This window comes from Chelonia mydas, chromosome 4, assembly GCF_015237465.2.
Source record: "Chelonia mydas isolate rCheMyd1 chromosome 4, rCheMyd1.pri.v2, whole genome shotgun sequence".
Classification (NCBI taxonomy): domain Eukaryota; kingdom Metazoa; phylum Chordata; order Testudines; family Cheloniidae; genus Chelonia; species Chelonia mydas.
This window is the reverse complement of record NC_057852.1, coordinates 117,041,925-117,062,548: the sequence shown is the minus strand read 5'-3', so window position 1 is coordinate 117,062,548 and position 20,624 is coordinate 117,041,925. Positions and strand designations below refer to the sequence as shown.

The 20,624-nt window shown below is 43.0% G+C and overlaps 1 protein-coding gene and 1 long non-coding RNA gene across 6 annotated transcripts in view; both read left to right on the top strand.

Moving 5' to 3' along the window:
• PPP2R2C (protein phosphatase 2 regulatory subunit Bgamma) overlaps positions 1 to 20,624 on the top strand; it is a 292,251-nt gene that overhangs the window by 83,332 nt on the left and 188,295 nt on the right. The gene's annotated exons all lie outside the window — the stretch shown is intronic.
• LOC122465395 lies at positions 5,279 to 11,262 on the top strand. The gene is made up of 3 exons (XR_006290207.1): positions 5,279 to 5,290; positions 9,280 to 9,285; positions 11,108 to 11,262. It is a non-coding gene; the product is annotated as an uncharacterized LOC122465395 (long non-coding RNA).

Genomic DNA, 20,624 nt, shown 5'->3' with positions numbered 1-20,624 from the left:
ACGGGAAGGGGTTGAATACCTTTGTGAGACCCAGGGAGAAAAGCCCAGCATGTAGAAGGGACTGCCTGACTAGTTTAAACTTAAGAGAGCAGCTGACAGCGGTGGCCTGTTATGCAGACAGAAAGGAGTGCCAAGAGCTGGGCCTTGTGATGGAAGCTATTTGAAAAAAAGCTTAGGCTTCCTGTGGAAGGAAGTGGTGGTGTTGTGAAAATGGAGTAGTTCATCCTCCCAAAAAGAGTTGAGAAGCATGAGGAAGGAACCAGAGCCCTCCCTTATCTCCAGGGGCAGTAGGTTTGTATAATTTTTGGTGGTGCCCAGAAAAGGTCTAAGTCCAGTCCCCTGCGCGCACACACACAGCTGCCTAAGGCTCTGGGAGGGAGTTTGGGTGCAGCAGGGGTGCAGGCTCGGGGAGGGAGTTTGGGTGCGGAGGGGTGTGGGCTCTAGGCTGGGGCAGGGGGTTTGGGTGTGGCGCTTACCTCAAGCAGCTCCTGAAAGCGACCTTCACACCTCTCTGGCAGCAGCTCCTAGGCTGGGGCTGGGGTGGGGCAGGGGTTATCCACATGCTGCTGCCCACAGGCACCACCCCCGCAGCTCCCATTGGCTGCAGTTCCAATGGCATTGTCAGCTCTCAGGAACGGGGTGGTGCGAGACACCCTCTAGGGGCCAGCAGGCATGTGCTGGCCGCTTCCAGGAGTGGTGCACTGTGCGGAGTGAAGGTGGGCAGGAAGCAACTTTATCCCTGCTGCACTGCTGGTGGTGGCAGCGGGGGCTCCTGGGCCCTTTTAAATCACTCGGGGGCAGAGGGCGGGGCTGGGAGACACTCCAGAGCAAGTGTGCGGGGGGCGGCAGGTGGGGCTGGGGGAGAGACCTGGCCCCGAACATTGGTGAAGCCGGGCCCCCGTGCTCTGAATATTCCTGGAGCACGGGCACCACAGGCCCATATAACTCACCCCCTGGCTTATCTCACCTCTATTGCTACTTGTAAGAGGGCTTCTGTCTATGGTTGGGGACACCAGACCCTTTATGCCAGAGTGGAAAACCTAATCGAAACACATATCCCTTCCCCACAACAGTTCTTTAGGCTGGTTTTCTCCTGTGGAGGAGATTAGTCTTAGTTCCCTTTTCTCCATGTCTTTACTATGAGCAAACAAATGATAAAGCTTCCTTTTGCCATGGTTGCTGTAGATCTGTAGTCCTCCCCTGTGTTGAAAGGGAGACAACAGGTTACTTATGTAAGTTGCCTAAATGTGGATTTAACTATCCAACTTCAGGACACCCAGGTTTTTAATTTGTGGATTTACAACCTCCGTCTCTGGTGACCCATCAGTAAATTGGGTCTAATAGCTACCTACCACACAGGGCTTTTGTTACATTTTGTTTGTAAAGTGCTCTGAGATCTCAGGCTGAAAAGTGGTAGACAAGTGCAAATTATATTATTAATGACACTGACAAATTCACTGAATACAGGTATTTCATAGCAACTTTGTTTGCTGACCCCATTATGGCAACTGCATATGCTGGTTTTCAGCAACTTAATCTTTAAGGATCCTAAGACTACAGAAAGCAACGCAAGATACTGTTCATACGGTAAGTGATTGTTGTATCCGTGTTTCTAATATTCTATTCAGTTTATGAGCCAGTTTATTTTTTCCTTGCATTAAATATTGAGCTCGTTTGATTCTGCTGATGGAATCCAGAGTGCAGCTCCCAGCAGCAGTTAAACCACCCCATTGGGAAAGGAGCATCCCCACTCTGCTGCTCTCCCTACTGTGCCAGGCGCTTGGAGCCAGCTGACCTAACCCACAAAGTAGTAGATGGGGGCCAGCTGAGAGGAGATGCTGGTTCAACACATTCAGAGAGTGGCTTCTACAGCCTCTCTGGTCTTGACCAGAGTTTAAAGCTGCGCTCGCGTACCAGAGATGGTAATACCCCAATCTATCTTCTTTTGGGAGTAAATGCTCCCACTGGTAGGGCTTCCCCCACAGGTGTAAAATTGTCATCTCCTTTGCTCAGCCACAATTCTGCATCAACACCTCCTTTTAAAGGGTTTATTATTCACTTACTATGTGTATGTACGTGTGCAGTAAATGAGCTACATCTACTATTGGAAGTATATTGGTAGTGGTTATTCTGGGTGTATGTGGTTAATGGTTAGAACTGTTAAAATTGGAAATGATTTCAAAAGACTTTTATACCTCCTGATTCATTCACAAATACTAACAAAGATAGCTACCAGGGAAAAATTGTTTGCTCAGGGATTTATTTCTGATTGTTTAGTATGAATTTGTATATGCAGAAAATGAATTTTTGCCCACTGAAAACTGAGAAATGTGTGCATACTGGGTGGGGAATTAGCAGTTCAGGCTCCGAAAGGTAAACAGCAATTTTAGTGTTAAAATTAAATGTTAATTTAAGAACATAAAAATGGCCATTCTGGGTCACATCAATGGTCCATTTAGCCCAGTATTCGGACAGTGGCTGATGCCAAATGCTTCAGAGGGAATGAACAGAATAGGACAATTATTGAGTAATCCTGCAGTCCTAGCTTCTGGCAATCAGAGGCTTAGGGACAGCCAGAGCATGGTGTTGCATCCTTGACCATCTTGGCTAATCGCCATTGATGGACCTATCCTCCATGAAATTATCTAATTCTTTTTTTAATCCAGTTACACTTTTGGACGTCACAACATCCCCTGCCAACGAGTTCCACAGGTTGACTGTGCATTGTGTGAAGAAGTACTTCCTTATGTTTGCTTTAAACCTGCTACCTATTAACTTCATTGGGTGACTCCTGGTTCAGTAGTCTTGTAAAGAGGTTAACAACATTTCCTTATTCACTTTCTCCACACCTTTAATGCTTAAGAGCCTTTGGTGAGTTCTTTCTGAAAGTCCAAGTACACCCTATCTATCAACTGGATAACCTTTGTCCATGTGTGTGTTGACACCCTCAAAGAATTCTGATAGATTGGTGAGGCATGATGTCCCTTTGCAAAAGCTGCGTTGACTCATCGCCAACATATTGTGTTTATCTATGTGACCAATAAATCTGTTCTTTACTATAGTTTCAACCAATTTATCTGGTAGTGAAGTTAGGTTAACCAGCCTGTAAACCTCCACAATCCCCTCTGGAGTCTCTCTCTTTTTTTTTTTTTTTTTAAATCAGCATTACTTTAGCTATCTGTCAGTCATCTGGTACAGAGGCTGATTTAAGGTTATATATCAGAGTTCTGCAATTTCGTACTTGAGTTTCTTGCGAACTCTTGGGTGAATACCATCTGGTCCTGGTGACTTATCACTGTTTAATTTGTCATTTTGTTCCAAAATCTCCTCTACTGACACTTCAATCTAGGACAGTTCCTCAGATTTGTCACTTAAAAAGAATGGCTTGGGTGTGGGAATCTCCTTTACATCCTTTGCAGTCAAGTCTGATGCATAGAATTCATTTAGCTTGTCCACAATGGTCTTATTTCCTTTGAATGCTCCTTTAGCACCTTGATTGCCCAGTGGGCCCACTCATTGTTTGACAGTCTTCTTGCTTCTGATGTATTTAAAAATAACTTTGGTGTTAATTTTTGTGTCTTTTTGCTAGTTGCTCTTCAAATTATTTTTTGGGGGGCTGCCCAATTATATTTTTACACTGATTTATGCTCCTTTCTATTTTGCTTAGTACTGCTTGACTTCCAGAGTCCTTGACTTCCTTCCTTTTTAAAGGATTTTATTTTATTTTTGCCTCTACCAGTCTCTTTTACTCTGTTTAGCCTTGGTGGCATATTTTTGGTACTCTTATTGTTTGTTTTTTAAATTTCTTTTTATTTGCGGTATACGTTTAATTTGAGTTATGGTGTTTTTAAAAAAGCTTCCGTGCGGCTTGCAGGCATTTCACTCTTGTGACTGTTCCTTTTAATTTCAGTTTAATTAGCTTTCTCATGGTTGCTGTTAATGAGTGGTTCAGCTATAGTCACCTCCTGGACCAGATCCTGTGCACTACTTAGGACTAAATCAAGAATTGCCTCTCCCCTTGTGGGTTCCAAGACTAGCTGATCCTGGTGTCTAGAAATTTTATCTCTGAATCACATCCTGAGGTGGCATATACTCAGTCAATATGGGAAGAGTTGAAATTCCCCATTATTGAGTTGTCTGTCTGTTTTTGTAGCCTCTCTAGTCTCCCTGAGCATTTCATAATCAGTCACGCTTCTGGTCAGGTGATTGGTAATATATTCCTACTGTTATTAAAGCATGGGATTTCTATCCATAGAGATTCTGTGGTACAGTTTGATTCATTTAAGATTTTTATTGTATTTGACTCTATGCTTTCTTTCAAATATAATGCCACTCCCCTGACCTACTCTGTCATTCCTGTATATTTTGTACCCTAGTGTTACCATGCCCCATTGATTATCATTGTTCAACCAAGTTTGTGATGCTTGTTATATCAATGTCAGCAGGGGTGGCTGTCTCTCTGTGTCCACCTCTGAGGGAGGCCATGCCTCCTCGCAGTCTGGTCTGCTAGAGTACGCTCGAAACAAAGAAAGGGGGAATTAGTGGTAATCAGTGGGCCCCAGGCTTCAAGCAGGGAGGGGCTGCAAACAGTCTGGGCTCTGGCAGGTGGTTAAGACAGAGCGGTACTAAATTATAAGCCCAGACGTCAAGCAGGTTGGGGCAGTAATCAGGGCTCTGGCCTGCAGTCAGGCAGAGCTGTAGTCCCAAACACAGTCTATGGGGCTCCAGCAGGGGTGACTGAAGAGCACAGGCCTCTTATCCTAAGGGGGGGGGGGGGGCGTACTGCCACCCCAGGGGTGGGGGACGTGGGCCTGCCCAACTCCATCGCATCCCAGCCCAGGGCCCTAACAGTGGCAGAGTGGTCTGCCACTGGGTTAGGGGGAAATCCACCCACAACACGCTGACCGTGTTTCCGGCGGCACCACAGCCAGACGGTAGTCTGGTTCCCCTGTGCTCCTTCCTACTCTCCCCCGTGGGTGTACTTGCATCCAGGGGTCGTCCTCTGTCTCCGCGGGATATACCGCCAAGGGTAATGGTAGCAGCTCCTCAGCATCAGGAGGGGCAGGGGTCTCTAGAAACTTGGCCAGTCCTCGGGGCAGCAGGGGTTCTCCTTGGCTTCCTGCTCCGGTAGCGCAGAAGAAGCATCTGTCTTCCTCAGCAGCTCCCTCCCAACTGAGCTGCTGAACCAGCTTTTTATACTTCCTCTTCCTGTCCCGCCCCGCTGCTTCTGCCGTGTGGGGCATGGCCCTCCTGGTTCCGCCCGCCAGGTGGCTTGCGGTGTTCCCTCTGCGTCCGCCTCTGAGGGAGGCCAGGCCTCCTCTACAATCAATATCCTCATTTATTACCAGGAACTCAAGTTCATCCATCTTAGTATTGGGATGTAATATTTGAATAAAAGCACTTATAAAATGTGTCAATATGTAGTTGTCTGCCTTCACATGATGTAATTGAATGAGACTTTTTCTATGACCGTTTCTTTTCAGTTCCTACCTGTACTTTATCAACTTCTTTTTACTAGGATATTGAGAATCCATGTAATAAATCCTTCCCTGAAGGATGTCTTTGTCTGAACTGTGTGCTCCTCCACACTTCTGTACCTTCAGCCCCCAGCCCTTAGTTTAAAAACTCCTCTATGACCTTTTCTATTGTACATGCCATTATAGAGGTGTCATTAGTGATTCCGTAGTTCAGGTTGCATTGAGATTTGCCCATATAACAGGACTAAAATTCCTGCATTTCACATTTTAATGATTGAATTCTTTCTCCAGAGTGGCACACTAACTCTTCAGATGACAATGGAGTGTATGTGATTTTCTTTAGTAAAATAAGTACTGCATGGGTGACAATTAAAAATGTTCCCTTTCTGAAATATTGCAAAAAAATTTCCAAATTTTTCTTTGAATCCTGTAGCTTAAAAATGACTGTTTGCCACAAACTCCAAAGTACACATTCACGTGCGCACAGACACAATCTGATAACATGTAGGGCATAGGGCACTTTTGAACGTTTTAAATTAGACACACAACCTGAGTTTTGCCAAGATTAGCCATTTTCAGAGTTCAATTCTGTAATTTCTTCATAAAAATTACCACCAACTTCAGAACAGTCACGAATAGCATAGATTATCCTTTTAACATTGTTTTTCAAAGCATTCAGAAAAACATCACTCAGCTACCATTTGTGAACTGCACCATTCTATGCAATCTGATGCCTGACTAATTTTACACTCCAATACAAAACACTGTACAGGGCAACTATGAAAACCACACCAATTCTGTATTAATCACTAACCAATTAACAGAGGCAGAAGTCAAGGCAGACTCTTTGTTGCTCAGGATGAGGGTGAAGATATGTGAGTAATGGAATGCAGGTAGCTGAGACAGAGAGGAACAAGGGAACTGATCAGTGCAGCATGGTTGGAGAGCTGAATGACATACCTGTTTCTTTCCTTGCCACTTAGGGTTTGTGTTGATTTGCTATGCAGTCTAGCAACCATCACTCGGAGTTACAAAGCCTTCTGTGTTTGAATTTGTCTAGAAACCCCACAGAAGCCTGCAAACCAGCATCCTTGTAGCTGATGGTAGTGTGTCTCTCTGAAAATGTTCGAAAGGGAGTTGAATAGTGTTCAGCTACATGCTTTTTTTAGTGAGAACCAGCAATGTCTGGCCTTTTTCACAAACAGCTGCCATCAAGGGTCACCACTGAAGACAACCGATGGCCTTCGTTGCAAAAATGAATGAGCCTTTTTCCTTTGAACTAGAGGAGTAACTCCTCTAGCTGGTAGCTATAGAGGACTCATATCCTGTGAACCAGCCACTAGAGGGCGAGGTGTAATTCCCACACAAAGCTGTCTGTGGTGGTTCTGATGAAATTCTTATGGGGAGTCATTGTTGACCTGATTTGCTGTGTACTCTGGGCCAATTCCTGCCTTAGTTGAAGACAACTCAAATTAGATACACATGCTCTTTCACATAATTACTAGAGGATAATAGAGGATATTACATATTTTATTTCACTTATTCAGATTTTACACCATTAAAGATCCACTCATTGAAAACTTTGAACAAACATTCTGTAGAGCATAGCATATTTTTGCTTTATTTTTGTTGCTATTTCAGTTTAAAAACAAACCCCAAACAAGCATGGTTTTTACTGAGGAAAGGATGTATGGAGTTTGATTTACACAGTGAAATAGACAGTCGCAAAAAGAGAGAAACTCAAAGATAAGCAATATACCTGCCATCCTAATATTTCTTCACAACTAGTAATCCAACAACCCTCCTGAGCTCTTTAATCAACTCATAATCCCGAGACCACCTGTCTTCCACATTTGATCTCCCCAGATCACAGGAAACGGTAGCCTGTACTTATTGACTGCAAGAAAAAAGAATCTTCATTTTTAATGTTTAATCGGTTTCCTCTGTTTGTACCTTACTCAAAGTAATTATCTGTGTCACATAATTAACTGCTCAGGGCCTAGTTTTCCCTTAAGTTGCATGAGTGTGATTCTCGTCAAAGTTGCATGTAGTCCCAAGCTATGTATCATGAGCCTGAGTTCCTCTTCTGCATAAAAAAGCCATGGAAGGAGAAAAAAGTATTCATTTATTTCAGAGGCTTTGTTAGGTTTGCTACTCTTCTGCTTAGAGAAGTGAGACTAGCAGTGCTGTGAAGGGGTCAGGAAGTCAGCTAATACTCAGAGAAAAGCATAGTAAATACAGTAGATCTTTGGCTGACCATGGAGATTCCATCTGCCTCTGTGCTCCCTTCCCTGTTCTCTAGTCCCGCTTTGGTGGATACCTCCAGCTTGGTGCTGCTGCAAATTCTACACAGGGCAGGAAGAGAATTTATTGCTGCTCAGGCCAGCTGGAACTTACAATGTGTCTTGCTTTGCCAGCTATGCTGCCCTGAAAGGGGAACAGTTTATTTAATGGCTGTTACATCAACTCCTCTTCCTTTCTACATGGAGCTGAACTCCTGAGTTGCTGTCACATGTAGTGATAGTGTGTGTGGGGGTGGGGGAAGGAAATACCAGCATTTATCCACCTTTTTCTTGAGTCGATCTCCATCAGCCCACCATTCCTGCATGTTTGCTGCCTTCCATATCACATGGCAGAGAAGAACATTTGATTCAATTAAACCAACCAATTTATAAGATTCAGGCACTTGTAGAGGCTGGGTCTTTGTTGCTTGGCGATTATACTTTTCAGATGAGAATCATAGTTAGGCTGTATCTTTGTTAAAGAAAAGGCAGACAGTTGTCATGCAAAATCTTCATTCGCCAGTAGGCGTTCCTATGTATCAGCGGCACTTTTTATGTAAAAATCCAGTGGTCTACGTGTGCATATTTATCCTTCCATACATATAATAGAGATTGTTAATGGATTTTATTATTGCCCAAAGTGCCTTCCTGGTTAAATAAATCTCTCTGCAGAATTTACTGTCGCAATGTTCCAGCTCTGTTCCTACCTCTATTTCTATTTCTTGCACTTGCAACAAAACCACTGATAATCTGTGAGCAGGTACATCTGTAGTACCTGTGTAGTAGGAAAGGGATTTAACACCCCCCCCCCCCCCCCCGCGCCCCAAGAAGGGTAAACCAACACTGGAGCAGTCATAAATGCCTCTCTCACTCTGCCAGCACCAGATTACAATCTGACCATTCAAAAAGGTTACGTTTGCACTTTACTAGTTACTAGTAGTTTTTCTGTATTGTTGAGCCTAAAAATGAATTTTAGGCAATAGATTTTTCACTCAATAATTCCTGCATCAAGCCCAATACCTTCTTTTTGTGGTAGGAGCAGTGCATTAGAAAGCGCTGTGCATCTGTAATTGTTCGGGAAGTTGGCCAGACTTTGATTGTTTCAGTTGTGATTTGTCAGTGCAAATTTCTTCTGTGCAGATTGTATGACATGTAGGCTATCTGCTTCTGAAATAGCTCACATTGCTTTGTGTTCAATTTCACTTCAGTATTCTTGAGCTTATCACAGAACATTAGTTCCCATTCAGAAGATTTAGCATGAACCACAATGTCACCCAGGGGTAGCAAAGAAGCTGTCAGGAGAATGCCTCGCAGTACTTGTTTTTATGAGCTGTTAGAAGATTGTAGATGCAAGGTATGATTTTTAAATCAGCCTTACATAACTCCCATAATAACACCAGTCCAAATATTAAATCTGCTCACACACTCTGACCATGACAGTGATGAAAAGCTATTAATGTTTCACCATCTTTCAAAAAAGATTTTCATGCAGCTATCTTAGCAGCTTTCAATTACCAAAGCCCTTGGTCCTTCCTGCTGCTGTTGTCTTTTGTCTTCTGGATCCACTTCTTCTCACTGACATCCACTTTTCAGATCCATTGTGAAAAACCAGCTATTGCATCCAATCAATCAATCATCTGTTCATGGCAAATAAATCCTTTAAACTTTTAAGTGACTCTGCGTACACACAGAGGGCTGGGACTCCCCCACTGACTTCAACTGGAGCAGTGTTAGGCCAACACAGAGTGCTTTTGACACTCCGACCCACCATGTTTTTTTCTTTAACTAGAATTATGGGTGAGTCCAAGGGACTGGGTGAAGGTTCAACGTCAGATTAATTTTGCTAGTAGAGCCCCTTATCTCTGTAATTGACAAACAAGGCACCTCTTGGTGAAGCTGGCATCCTGTACTATCAATGTTGTGTTGCACCAATGTAATGCAACCTATTTCTTAGTTGGATTAGAAGAAGAAATCCTGATTTTCTTTTGTTTCTGTCCTTTTTGTTGCTCCACCTTTGAAGTGTACTGAACAGCACTGGAGAAACTCTGCATGCTCACCTTGCCTGTACCCCCGGAGAATTATACTTTTTAAATCTTCCACCATATCTTCCTTCTAAAGCCACTTGCTGCCATTAGTTTCCATGTGTGTGTAATCACTTTGATTCAATATTTGAACCTCTTCTTCCCAGTATTTTTAGGTGGTCTGGATCTAATGCGTCTCATATTTGTACCAATATTGACCTGAGGTCCCTTCCAACCCTGATATTCTATGATTCTACGTCTATGTAATTCCTTTGAATTCCGCATTTAATTCCAGCAATTATTGTTGACATTCAACTAAAGATGTCCCTGAATCAGAACTTCAAATTCAATAATCCTCTGAGGTTGGGGAAGGGAATTAAATTCAATTTCCTGGATTCAAGTCCACTCCTATAGTTCTTGGTCTGGGCTGGATCCAAAATATTTCTATTTCAGCTATGACAAGGATGGTGAAAATCATATAAAACTGACTCTTTTGAAATTCCTGTCATTTGGGGCCAAAGTCTCACAAGAACATATTCGTGTTAGCCGTGGCTTGTTTAACCTTGTACCCAAACTGCAGGTTTGTGCCTAACCTAATGTGGATCTCTGCCTTGAAGTCCTCTTTTGTGTGTTGCTGATTCCTCGTTTCATGCTGCTAAAGCTGCTTTGATCTCTTTTTGGCCAGTTTCCAGGCCGTCTCTTAATTCCTCTTATGAAATTTCCATACCAGCTTTAATTTCTGCTAGTAGGCAGCTATATTTTCATCTCATTTTCAAGTAAGAACCTCAAAACTTTACCAATTTAAATTTTTCCTGCTGGAAATATTTGTCCAGTTTGACACCAATTGTCATGGCTTCTGAGTACTCAGGAATATTTGGACATCAGTAGCCCATTTATTTCTTTGCTGCGAGAGAAATGAATGGACACAGACTTGGGATAGCCTGTCCTTGACTATATTTATTTGCTGTGTACACATATCCCTGTTATTGCTCTGAGCAGGTGCAATGACTATTTTATAGCAGAAGAATAAACAGCAAAGTTTGCAGCTTGCAGAACTCTAGAAACCAGCTGTATTTTAAACACAAAACAAACAAAAAAAAAGTCACTTGCCCACCTGGTTCGCAAATGCCATTCCTTCTGCTGTCTGACTGTGTGTTTACATCCGTTAAATCCTGTAAGAGCATGAGCCTGGGCTGTCATCCAAAGCCATACTCCTCCTCCTGATGACATGATGAAGGTGACAGGCAAAACTGCCTTGGAACTGGAAGGGCTGATGAGTCCGCATTTGTGCTCTAGATCACGGGTTCTCAACCTTTTTCTTTCTGAGGCCCCCAAATGCTATAAAAGCTCCACGCCCACCTGTCCCACAACAACTGTTTTGTACATATAAAAGCCAGGGATGGCGTTAAGGGGTAGCAAGCAGGGCAATTGCCCAGGGCCCCATGCCACAGGGAGCCCTAGGAAGCTAAAATGCTCAGGCTTATGCTTCAGCCGCAGGTGGCAGGCTCAGGGCCCCGGGCTTCAGCCGTGCTCAGCAGGGCTTAGGCTTTCTGCCCTGGGCCCCGGCGAGTCAAACACTGGTCCTGCTTGGCGAACCCCTGAAACCTGCTCATGGCCCCTCTGGAAGCCCTGGACCCCTGGTTGAGAACCACTACTTTAGATGGAAGGGAGCCCTTTTCAGCTCAGCGGGTCCCCCATTCTGTGTTCTTCTATTGAAAAGAAATTTCTGATTTAGGGGCAAAATGTCTTGAAGTTTCCACGGGTATAATCCTGACCCCGCTGAAGTGAGAGGCAAAAATCCCCCCCCCCCATTGAAAAATGGAGCCAGGATTTCACCCCATATCTGGTGAGACGAGGTGGTAAGGTTGACTAGACTCCTCACTTGAGTGATTCTACAAACATATGCCATTCAGTCAACTTGTTAGTGCACAGGGAGCCCTGGAATAGCTTTTACTCTGTCCTGTGGGGTTAAGGGAGCCTCTCAGATATATCCTCTGTCATTGAATGCATCATTTTTATCACAAAATCATTAAAATAAACTGGTAGAATGAGGAAATAATGAAAATGATATTTTAATATCTGTTTTAAAGTAATTTGTTTCTCATACAAATAATAGGCTTCTGAAATAAAACAGTGGAGCTGTTTTTTATGTAATCACTTTGTATGAAATTTGTGTATTTTCTCAAACGCAGTCTATTACTTATTCCTTCTTTGAAGACCACACAGGATATTACACACTGTATATTGCCCCAGTTGTATGTCCAGTGAGGTTAATAGCTTTGCGGGGTTTGGGTCAGGCCCTCTATCCTTGCTGTACACTAGTAAACATACAGTATATGTATGTACGCACACACACCTTTGTTCTTATTTTGGAAACACTCACGTTTGTTTAATCATGGTTTGACATTTTTAATCCAATTATTTTTGTTTTCAGTAACACATTCTATGTACACGTTGAAACTCCAAGAGCGTTTGGACCATTTTACCACTGTCAATGGGAGAGCAGATAGAATAACTGCTTAGAAAATAGTGTCTCGGCATAAATCTCAACATGAACAAAAATCATGAGGTTAATGAGTAGAACCGTGTATAGCTCCAAGCCTGGACTAGTTCCATTGTGTTGAGATAATTTAGGAATATCAGCATACCCTATATTTCCCCCTCCCCCATAAAATATTCAGCTGTGTCTGTGAACAAAGTTGCTATAACAATTAGAATACTTATCTTCCTTTTTCTTTGTTTCTGCAGTGGTTTTAAGAAATCTATTTAGAAACACTAATATATAATATTGTCCTGTTTCAATTTAGGATGCCATCAGAATTATTTTCATAATGTCTCGGTTTCTAAGTAGTTAAGTCTTCTTACAATTTCAGTGTGTGCATGTTTGCATTAGAGACAGGGGCAAACCAAAACACTGGATCCCAACACCCCTGAGCTTGGGGGAAAAACATGTCTGGTTTGGCACTTCATGGTATGGGCCCACCCCTTATTTATGGCTATATGAGCAGATCATTTGCACCATTCTAGAATATAGATCTTATTGTCTTTATTTTCTTTTCTGGGCCTTTGACATAACTACCAGGGTACAATTGAAATTTATTATTATTTATAGGAATATATGAAGTGTTGGGCAGACATATTGCTCAATTTGTGTACAACACATCCCTTTCTCCATCTTATTATACTTCCATGCCTAGAATATTCATATGTAATTTTACTACTCGCTACTTATTGTTTTCTTTTTAAAATATTTTGCATCTCTGCTTGAAGCAAAACTGCTGTCCAGACTTTCTCTCCAAGAATATTGAAGAAACTGGCACATTAAATTGCAACCCCAATAGCAAGGATTTTTAGTGAATCTGTAAACTCGGGGGTCATACCCTATGACTGGAGAATTGCTAATATAGTTCCTATTTTTAAGAAGGGGGGAGGGGAGAGAAAGCGATCCGGGAAACTACAGGCCTGTTAGTTTGACCTCAGTTGTATGCAAGGCCTTGGAACAAAATTTGAAAGAGAAAGTAGTTAAGGATATAGAGGTAAACAGTAATTGGGGTAAAATACAACATGGTTTTACAAAAGGTAGATCATGCCAAACCAACCTGATCTCCTTCTTTGAGAACTGTTTTTTTTTTTTTTTTTAGACAAAAGAAATGTAGTAGAGCTAATTTACCTGGATTTCAGTAAGGAATTTGATATAGTTCCACATGGGAAATTATTAGTTACATTGGAGAAGATTGGTGAGCAGTAAGGTGCTATTCAACATGAGTAATATAGCATCAGAATCTGACATTTATTGGATCAGGATCAGAAACGTGAATCTGTTGATCTCCATTTGTTTTATCTTTCATTCTGTGCTCTGGAGAAATTATGCTAAAGACAAAAAAGGAAATTTTAGTCTACTGAATGCCTCACATAGCAAGGGTAAGAGGTGCATTCAGAGTGCAACAGATTATAAACTAATCTTTATTGTTTTTATTTTCTTTAGGGTGTAAAACAATCAGAGATGTTTAGTGAAGCTATGGCATACTGTATAATGGAACCCCTATCACACCTGATGCTCTAGAGATTGGCTCCTTGCTCCATCAGTGGTCTGATATTACTAGCATTCACTCTGAATGCTAAAACATCACTGTGGGACAGGAGCTCACTGACATGACTCTGTGGAACTGTGATGGACTTGAACGAACTGTCAGGCATGTTGAATGTTTGGGGGTGATCCAGGTAAGAGCGAAGCCCACAACCTCGCTTTCGCTGTCAGGTTTACAGGGAACTATTCCAGAGGCAGTAAGTAGATGGGGAATGAATGATATCCAAGATTCCTTCTATCTGTCTAAAATACTTCTATGGCCCCGGTTACTGTAGTATCTCGCCACTTCACAATATTTAATTTATTTATCTTCTCTACCCCTCAGGGATGTTGCTAGGTAGTAGTATCCTCTTTTTGCAGATGGGGAAATAAGGTGTAGAAAGGTTAAGTGACTTGCCACAAGAAAGGCTGTGATGGAACTGGTAATTAAACCCAGGTCTCTCAAGCCCTAGGCTAGCATCCTCAGCACAGGACCATCTTTCTGTACACAACAGGGTCAAGCTGGCATGCATAAAAGAAGTGAGAGAAAAGCAGTGGCCACTGGTGAAGTGGGAGAAAATCTAAATTCATCCTGAGAATAGTATATGTTATAATGTTTATACATTGGAAAGAAGACTTTCATTTTGGGTTGGGATCCCAGGAATGGGAGAACTTTAGTTTTGATCTTCTAAATTTTTTATCATCAGAAATAGGAAAGGACTTCTCTTGTGTCTTGTTCTGTGCGCTACTCACTGCTGGCAAAAGAGATTCCTTCCCAACGTTCCCCCATGTAAGAGTAACCTAATATAATAAAAGTTTAAAATCTGTAATAATAATAATAATGACAGCGAAGTGCCCACCCTCCCAAGACCTGGGGAGATGCTTGGGACCCTGAACAACCATTTAAAATACAATACAATGAAAAAATCATAAGATAACATAATGCAAGGTTTAAAAAAATCATGTGACATTGTGAAAAACTGGAGTGGAAGGATCCTGCCAGGCTGACGGCCCTTTTAGCTATTTGGGGCCTTCATCTCATAAAGGGAAGTTATCTTATTTATGCAACAAATACAGGTCACCTTCAAAGTGTGAAACTCTCCGTACTCAATGCCTCAAAAGATTACCAGAATAAAAACCAAAGCTGAAACTGTTCCCAATGGCTGTTGTGGAGCTTTCACTGTGTCCTGTTTATCGGCTTGCCTTTTTTGTGGTTGGGGAATTTCCAAGTTCCCGTTACTTTTAAGTCTTTTCAGGAATTATTAAAAATAAAACCCCTACATTTCAAAGTATTCTTTTTGGGTTTGTCCCCTATATCTCACCCTTCTTATCCTCTCAAGGTCAAATCCTGCCCTTCTGAAGAAAAAACATCTAGGTGGAAATACCTAGAGTATCTCTCTGTGGTGTTAGAGCAAAGGGATTTATAATCTATCATCAATCCTCTTTGGTTGGATTTCCAGTTGTTGTGGGAAGGGTTCTATATGCATCATGCTGTCACTCATCCAAACTACAGCTAATCAGAATTCCCAATCACGTTTGCCTCTCTCTGGTGCCCCCTTATGTATTTGCTGTTTAAAACAAACCAACAGATAACTTTAAAAAAAAACCACCCAGAATTGATGTCTCATTTGTCACCACACCAAAAAAAGTTTTGGGACATGTTTGCCCCATTCTTTGTCTTTCTGGTGCAGTTACTAGTCTGGTCCAGGGTTTGACGGCAATTTATTAGGACTGTAGTACTGCATCCAGTATCTCCAGAATTTTGTGAGAGCTTCAGACAGCTTTGCCCTCAAGAATGACCTTGAGCGGATCACTGCGGATTACATGGATCTGGGAGGAAGGATAAAGGAGTTTGAGGAGCAAGTGATGTTCTCATCCATCCTCCCCGTGGAAGGAAAAGGCTGGGGTAGGGACCGTCGAATCATGGAAGTCAACGAATGGCTACGCAGGTGGTATCGGAGAGAAGGCTTTGGATTCTTTGACCATGGGATGGTGTTCCATGAAGGAGGAGTGCTGGGTAGAGACGGGCTCCACCTAACGAAGAGAGGGAAGAGCATCTTTGCGAGCAGGCTGGCTAACCTAGTGAGGAGGGCTTTAAACTTGGTTCACCGGGGGAAGGAGACCAAAGCCCTGAGGTAAGTGGGCAAGCAGGATACCGGGAGGAAGCACAGGTCTATGTGGGGAGGGCTCCTACCTCATACTGAGAATGAGGGGCGATCAGCAGGTTATCTCAAGTGCCTATATACAAATGCACAAAGCCTTGGAAACAAGCAGGGAGAACTGGAGGTCCTGGTGAAGGCAAGGAATTATGACGTGATTGGAATAACAGAGACTTGGTGGGATAACTCACATGACTGGAGTACTGTCATGGATGGTTATAAACTGTTCAGGAAGGACAGGCAGGGCAGAAAAGGTCGGGGAGTAGCACTGTATGTAAGGGAGCAGTATGACTGCTCAGAGCTCCGGTATGAAACTGCAGAAAAACCTGAGTGTCTCTGGATTAAGTTTAGAAGTGTGAGCAACAAAAGTGATGTAGTGGTGGGAGTCTGTTATAGACTACCGGACCAGGGGGATGAGGTGGATGAGGCTTTCTTCTGGCAACTCGCAGAAGCTACTAGATTGCACTCCCTGGTTCTCATGGGCGACTTTAATCATCCTGATATCTGCTGGGAGAGCACTACAGCGGTGCACAGACAATTCAGGAAGTTTTTGGAAAATGTAGGGGACAATTTCCTGGTGCAAGTTCTGGAGGAGCCAACTTGGGGAGAGCTTTTCTTGACCTGCTGCTCACAAACTGGGAAGAATTAGTAGGGGAAGCAAAAGTGAATGGGAATCTGGGAGGCAGTGACCATAAGTTGGTTGAGTTCAGGATCCTGACACAGGGCAGAAAGGTAAGCAGCAGAATACAGACCCTGGACTTCAGGAAAGCAGATTTTGACTCTCTCAGGGAACTGATGGGTAGGATCCCCTGGGGGAATAACATGAGGGGGAAAGGAGTCCAGGAGAGCTGGCTGTATTTTAAAGCATCTTTATTGAGGTTACAGAGACAAACCATCCCGATGTGTTGAAAGAATAGTAAATATGGCAGGCAACCACCTTGGCTTAACAGTGACATCCTTGCAGATCTTAAACATAAAAAAGAAGCTTACAAGAAGTGGAAGATTGGACAAATGACCAGGGAAGAGTATAAAAATGTTGCTCGGGCATGTAGGAATGAAATCAGGAGGGCCAAATCGCACCTGGAGCTGCAGCTAGCAAGAGATGTAAAGAGTAACAAGAAGGGTTTCTTCAGGTATGTTGGCAACAAGAAGAAAGCCAAGGAAAGTGTGGGCCCCTTACTGAATGAGGGAGGCAACCTAGTGACAGAGGATGTGGAAAAAGCTAATGTACTCAATGCTTTTTTTGCCTGTCTTCACGAACAAGGTCAGCTCCCAGACTGCTGCGCTGGGCAACACAGCATGGGGAGTAGGTGGCCAGCCCTCTGTGGAGAAAGAAGTGGTTAGGGACTATTTAGAAAAGCTGGATGTGCACAAGTCCATGGGGCCAGATGCGTTGCATCCGAGAGTGCTAAAGGAGTTGGCGGCTGTGATTGCAGAGCCGTTGGCCATTATCTTTGAAAACTCAAGGCGATCGGGGGAAGTCCCGGACGACTGGAAAAAGGCTAATGTAGTGCCCATCTTTAAAAAAGGGAAGGAGGAGGATCCGGGGAGCTACAGGCCAGTCAGCCTCACCTCAGTCCCCTAAAAAATCATGGAGCAGGTCCTCAAGGAATCAATCCTGAAGCACTTACACGAGAGGAAAGTGATCAGGAACAGTCAGCATGGATTCACCAAGGGAAGGTCATGCCTGACTAATCACCTTCTATGATGAGATTGCTGGTTCTGTGGATGAAGGGAAAGCAGTGGATGTATTGTTTCTTGACTTTAGCAAAGCTTTTGACACGGTCTCCCACAGTATTCTTGTCAGCAAGTTAAAGAAGTATGGGCTGGATGAGTGCACTATAAGGTAGGTAGAAAGTTGGCTAGATTGTCGGGCTCAATGGGTAGTGATCAATGGCTCCATGTCTAGATGGCAGCCGGTATCAAGTGGAGTGCCCCAAGGGTCGGTCCTGGGGCCGGTTTTGTTCAATATCTTCATAAATGATCTGGAGGATGGTGTGGATTGCACTCTCAGCAAATTTGCGGATGATACTAAACTAGGAGGAGTGGAAGATACACTGGAGGGTAGGGATAGGATACAGAGGGACCTAGACAAATTGGAGGATTGGGCCAAGAGAAATCTGATGAGGTTCAACAAGGATAAGTGCAGGGTCCTGCACTTAGGACGGAAGAATCCAATGCACTGCTACAGACTGGGGACCGAATGGCTGGGCAGCAGTTCTGCGGAAAAGGACCTAGGGGTGACAGTGGACAAGAAGCTGGATATGAGTCAACAGTGTGCCCTTGTTGCCAAGAAGGCCAATGGCATTTTGGGATGTATAAGTAGGTGCATAGCGAGCAGATCGAGGGACGTGATCGTTCCCCTCTATTCGACATTGGTGAGGCCTCATCTGGAGTACTGTGTCCAGTTTTGGGCCCCACACTACAAGAAGGATGTGGATAAATTGGAGAGAGTCCAGCGAAGGGCAGCAAAAATGATTAGGGGTCTGGAACACATGACTTCTGAGGAGAGGCTGAGGGAACTGGGATTGTTTAGTCTACAGAAGAGAAGAATGAGGGGGGATTTGATAGCTGCTTTCAACTACCTGAGAGGTGGTTCCAAAGAGGATGGTTCTAGGCTATTCTCAGTGGTAGAAGATGACAGGACAAGGAGTAACGGTCTCAAGTTGCAGTGGGAGAGGTTTAGGTTGGATATTAGGAAAAACTTTTTCACTAGGAGGGTGGTGAAACACTGGAATGCGTTACCTAGGGCGGTGGTAGAATCTCCTTCCTTGGAAGTTTTTAAGGTCAGGTTTGACAAAGCCCTGTCTGGGATGATTTAATTGGGGATTGGTCCTGCTTTGAGCAGGGGGTTGGACTAGATGACCTCCTGAGGTCCCTTCCATCCCTGATATTCTATGAATTGCAACCATGAAAGAGAACAGAGGAAGTGTAGTAACAATGGTTAGGTAACTGGTGTGCTGTGAGTTTTACTGACCAGAATAATCTTATCATTACCTTGTGCACCCTCGTTGCATTTATCTGTTCTCTCATTTTATACGTAGATTGTAAATTCATAGATATGTTTGTAGCATAATGTGGCTGGAGCCTCTAAGCACGACTGTAATGTGAAGAAATGAGGCCTGCCCATATAGACTCCAAAGATGACAATCGTTGTGCAACCCCCAGAGTTATCTGTGCTCTCTTATTGAACCCAGGTCTGGCTCTCGTAAGTTCCAGACTAGCACCCCAACCATCTTTCCTCTCTACTAAGTAGCCTACCTCTTGGTTGGATTTTGTATTTCTTCCAGCTCTTCTTGTGGCAGTTCCATTGTGTATCCTCATTTCTTCCCTTCTCCTGTGCCCTTAAGAGGGGGATTGCTGGTCTCAGACTGACTTCCCTTCCCCATATAATAATGTGAGCTGTATCAGACATTGTAAACATTGTATTTCCCCTGTAACCTTAAGACCCCTTTCTCCAGAAGTGAAAGTAAAAGCTAGTGTGGACAGTCTCTTTGCTTCCTCTCCATGGAAGCTAAGGCGTGAGGGTGTGGATTTCTCCTTTCCTCTACCTTGCACATGGGCAAGAATAAAGAAAATGTTTACGCTGGTGGGGAGGTGGAAAGGTGACTAGCCAGGTCTTTCAGTCAGTGAAAAGTGCACACTGATCAGCACTTCGCTAGTTCTGCTGGGTTTAACCTCAGATCCAGTAGTGCTAACTGCACAGGAATCAAGGACTCAGCTCAGAGCTGTTGTTGTCAGTGGAGGACTAGTGACCCAGATCCATTATACTGTATATCAGCCCGTTGGTATTTCGTGTGGTTGGATGACTGAATATCCTATTTTGCTTAATATGTATGATTTACTGAGCCTAGTATACAGTTCATGTTTGTTTAAAGGATATAAGAGTTCTTCGCTCTCGTGCTACTATTTTTTAATTGAAATAACTGCACTAGATTAAAAGGAAATTGTCCAGATTGCAATAAATAGGACCTTTAAAAAAAAAAAAACATTAAAATGTGGGTAAGATACCCATTGATTTAGACAAAATCTTCACTTCTGAGAGTTCACAATATCCATTTGCAAACCTGCATCTGCCTCAGTGTCTTTGCATCTCAGAGGTAGATTGCACTTGTATATTTTCACTTCTTTTCAAACAGCAAAATTGAGTCTTGTAAGACCAACATAAATGAGCAGAGTAAAAGCTAAATCTTCCCTGAGGTATTTTTAATGTATGTATTGGTCTTTTTTTCGGTGGGAAGGAAGACATTTTTCTAAGTTTTTTGCCTTTTTTTTTCTTTTTCCCCAAATATGCATTATTCTTCTTTATGTCCAAGCCTGTTTTTATCCTATTGCCTCCTGCCCTGTTTTTCATTGTACATTCCTCATGTGTTAATAGGGTTGGCATTCTTGGAACAATGGGTTTAATGAACTGAGCAAAGTGCTTGCTTTTTCTTTTTAAGTCAGTTATGTAATTATTCCAAATGGATTCCTATGGAAACCTGTACAAAAGATGGTTGATCATATGTTCATAAACTAAGCCCTTAAAGCTGTATTCAGCTAACATACTGTATAATAGAGAGTGAATGCTGTGTAGAGGCATTAATTAATTATTGTTTATAATGTAGTGCCAAGAGGCC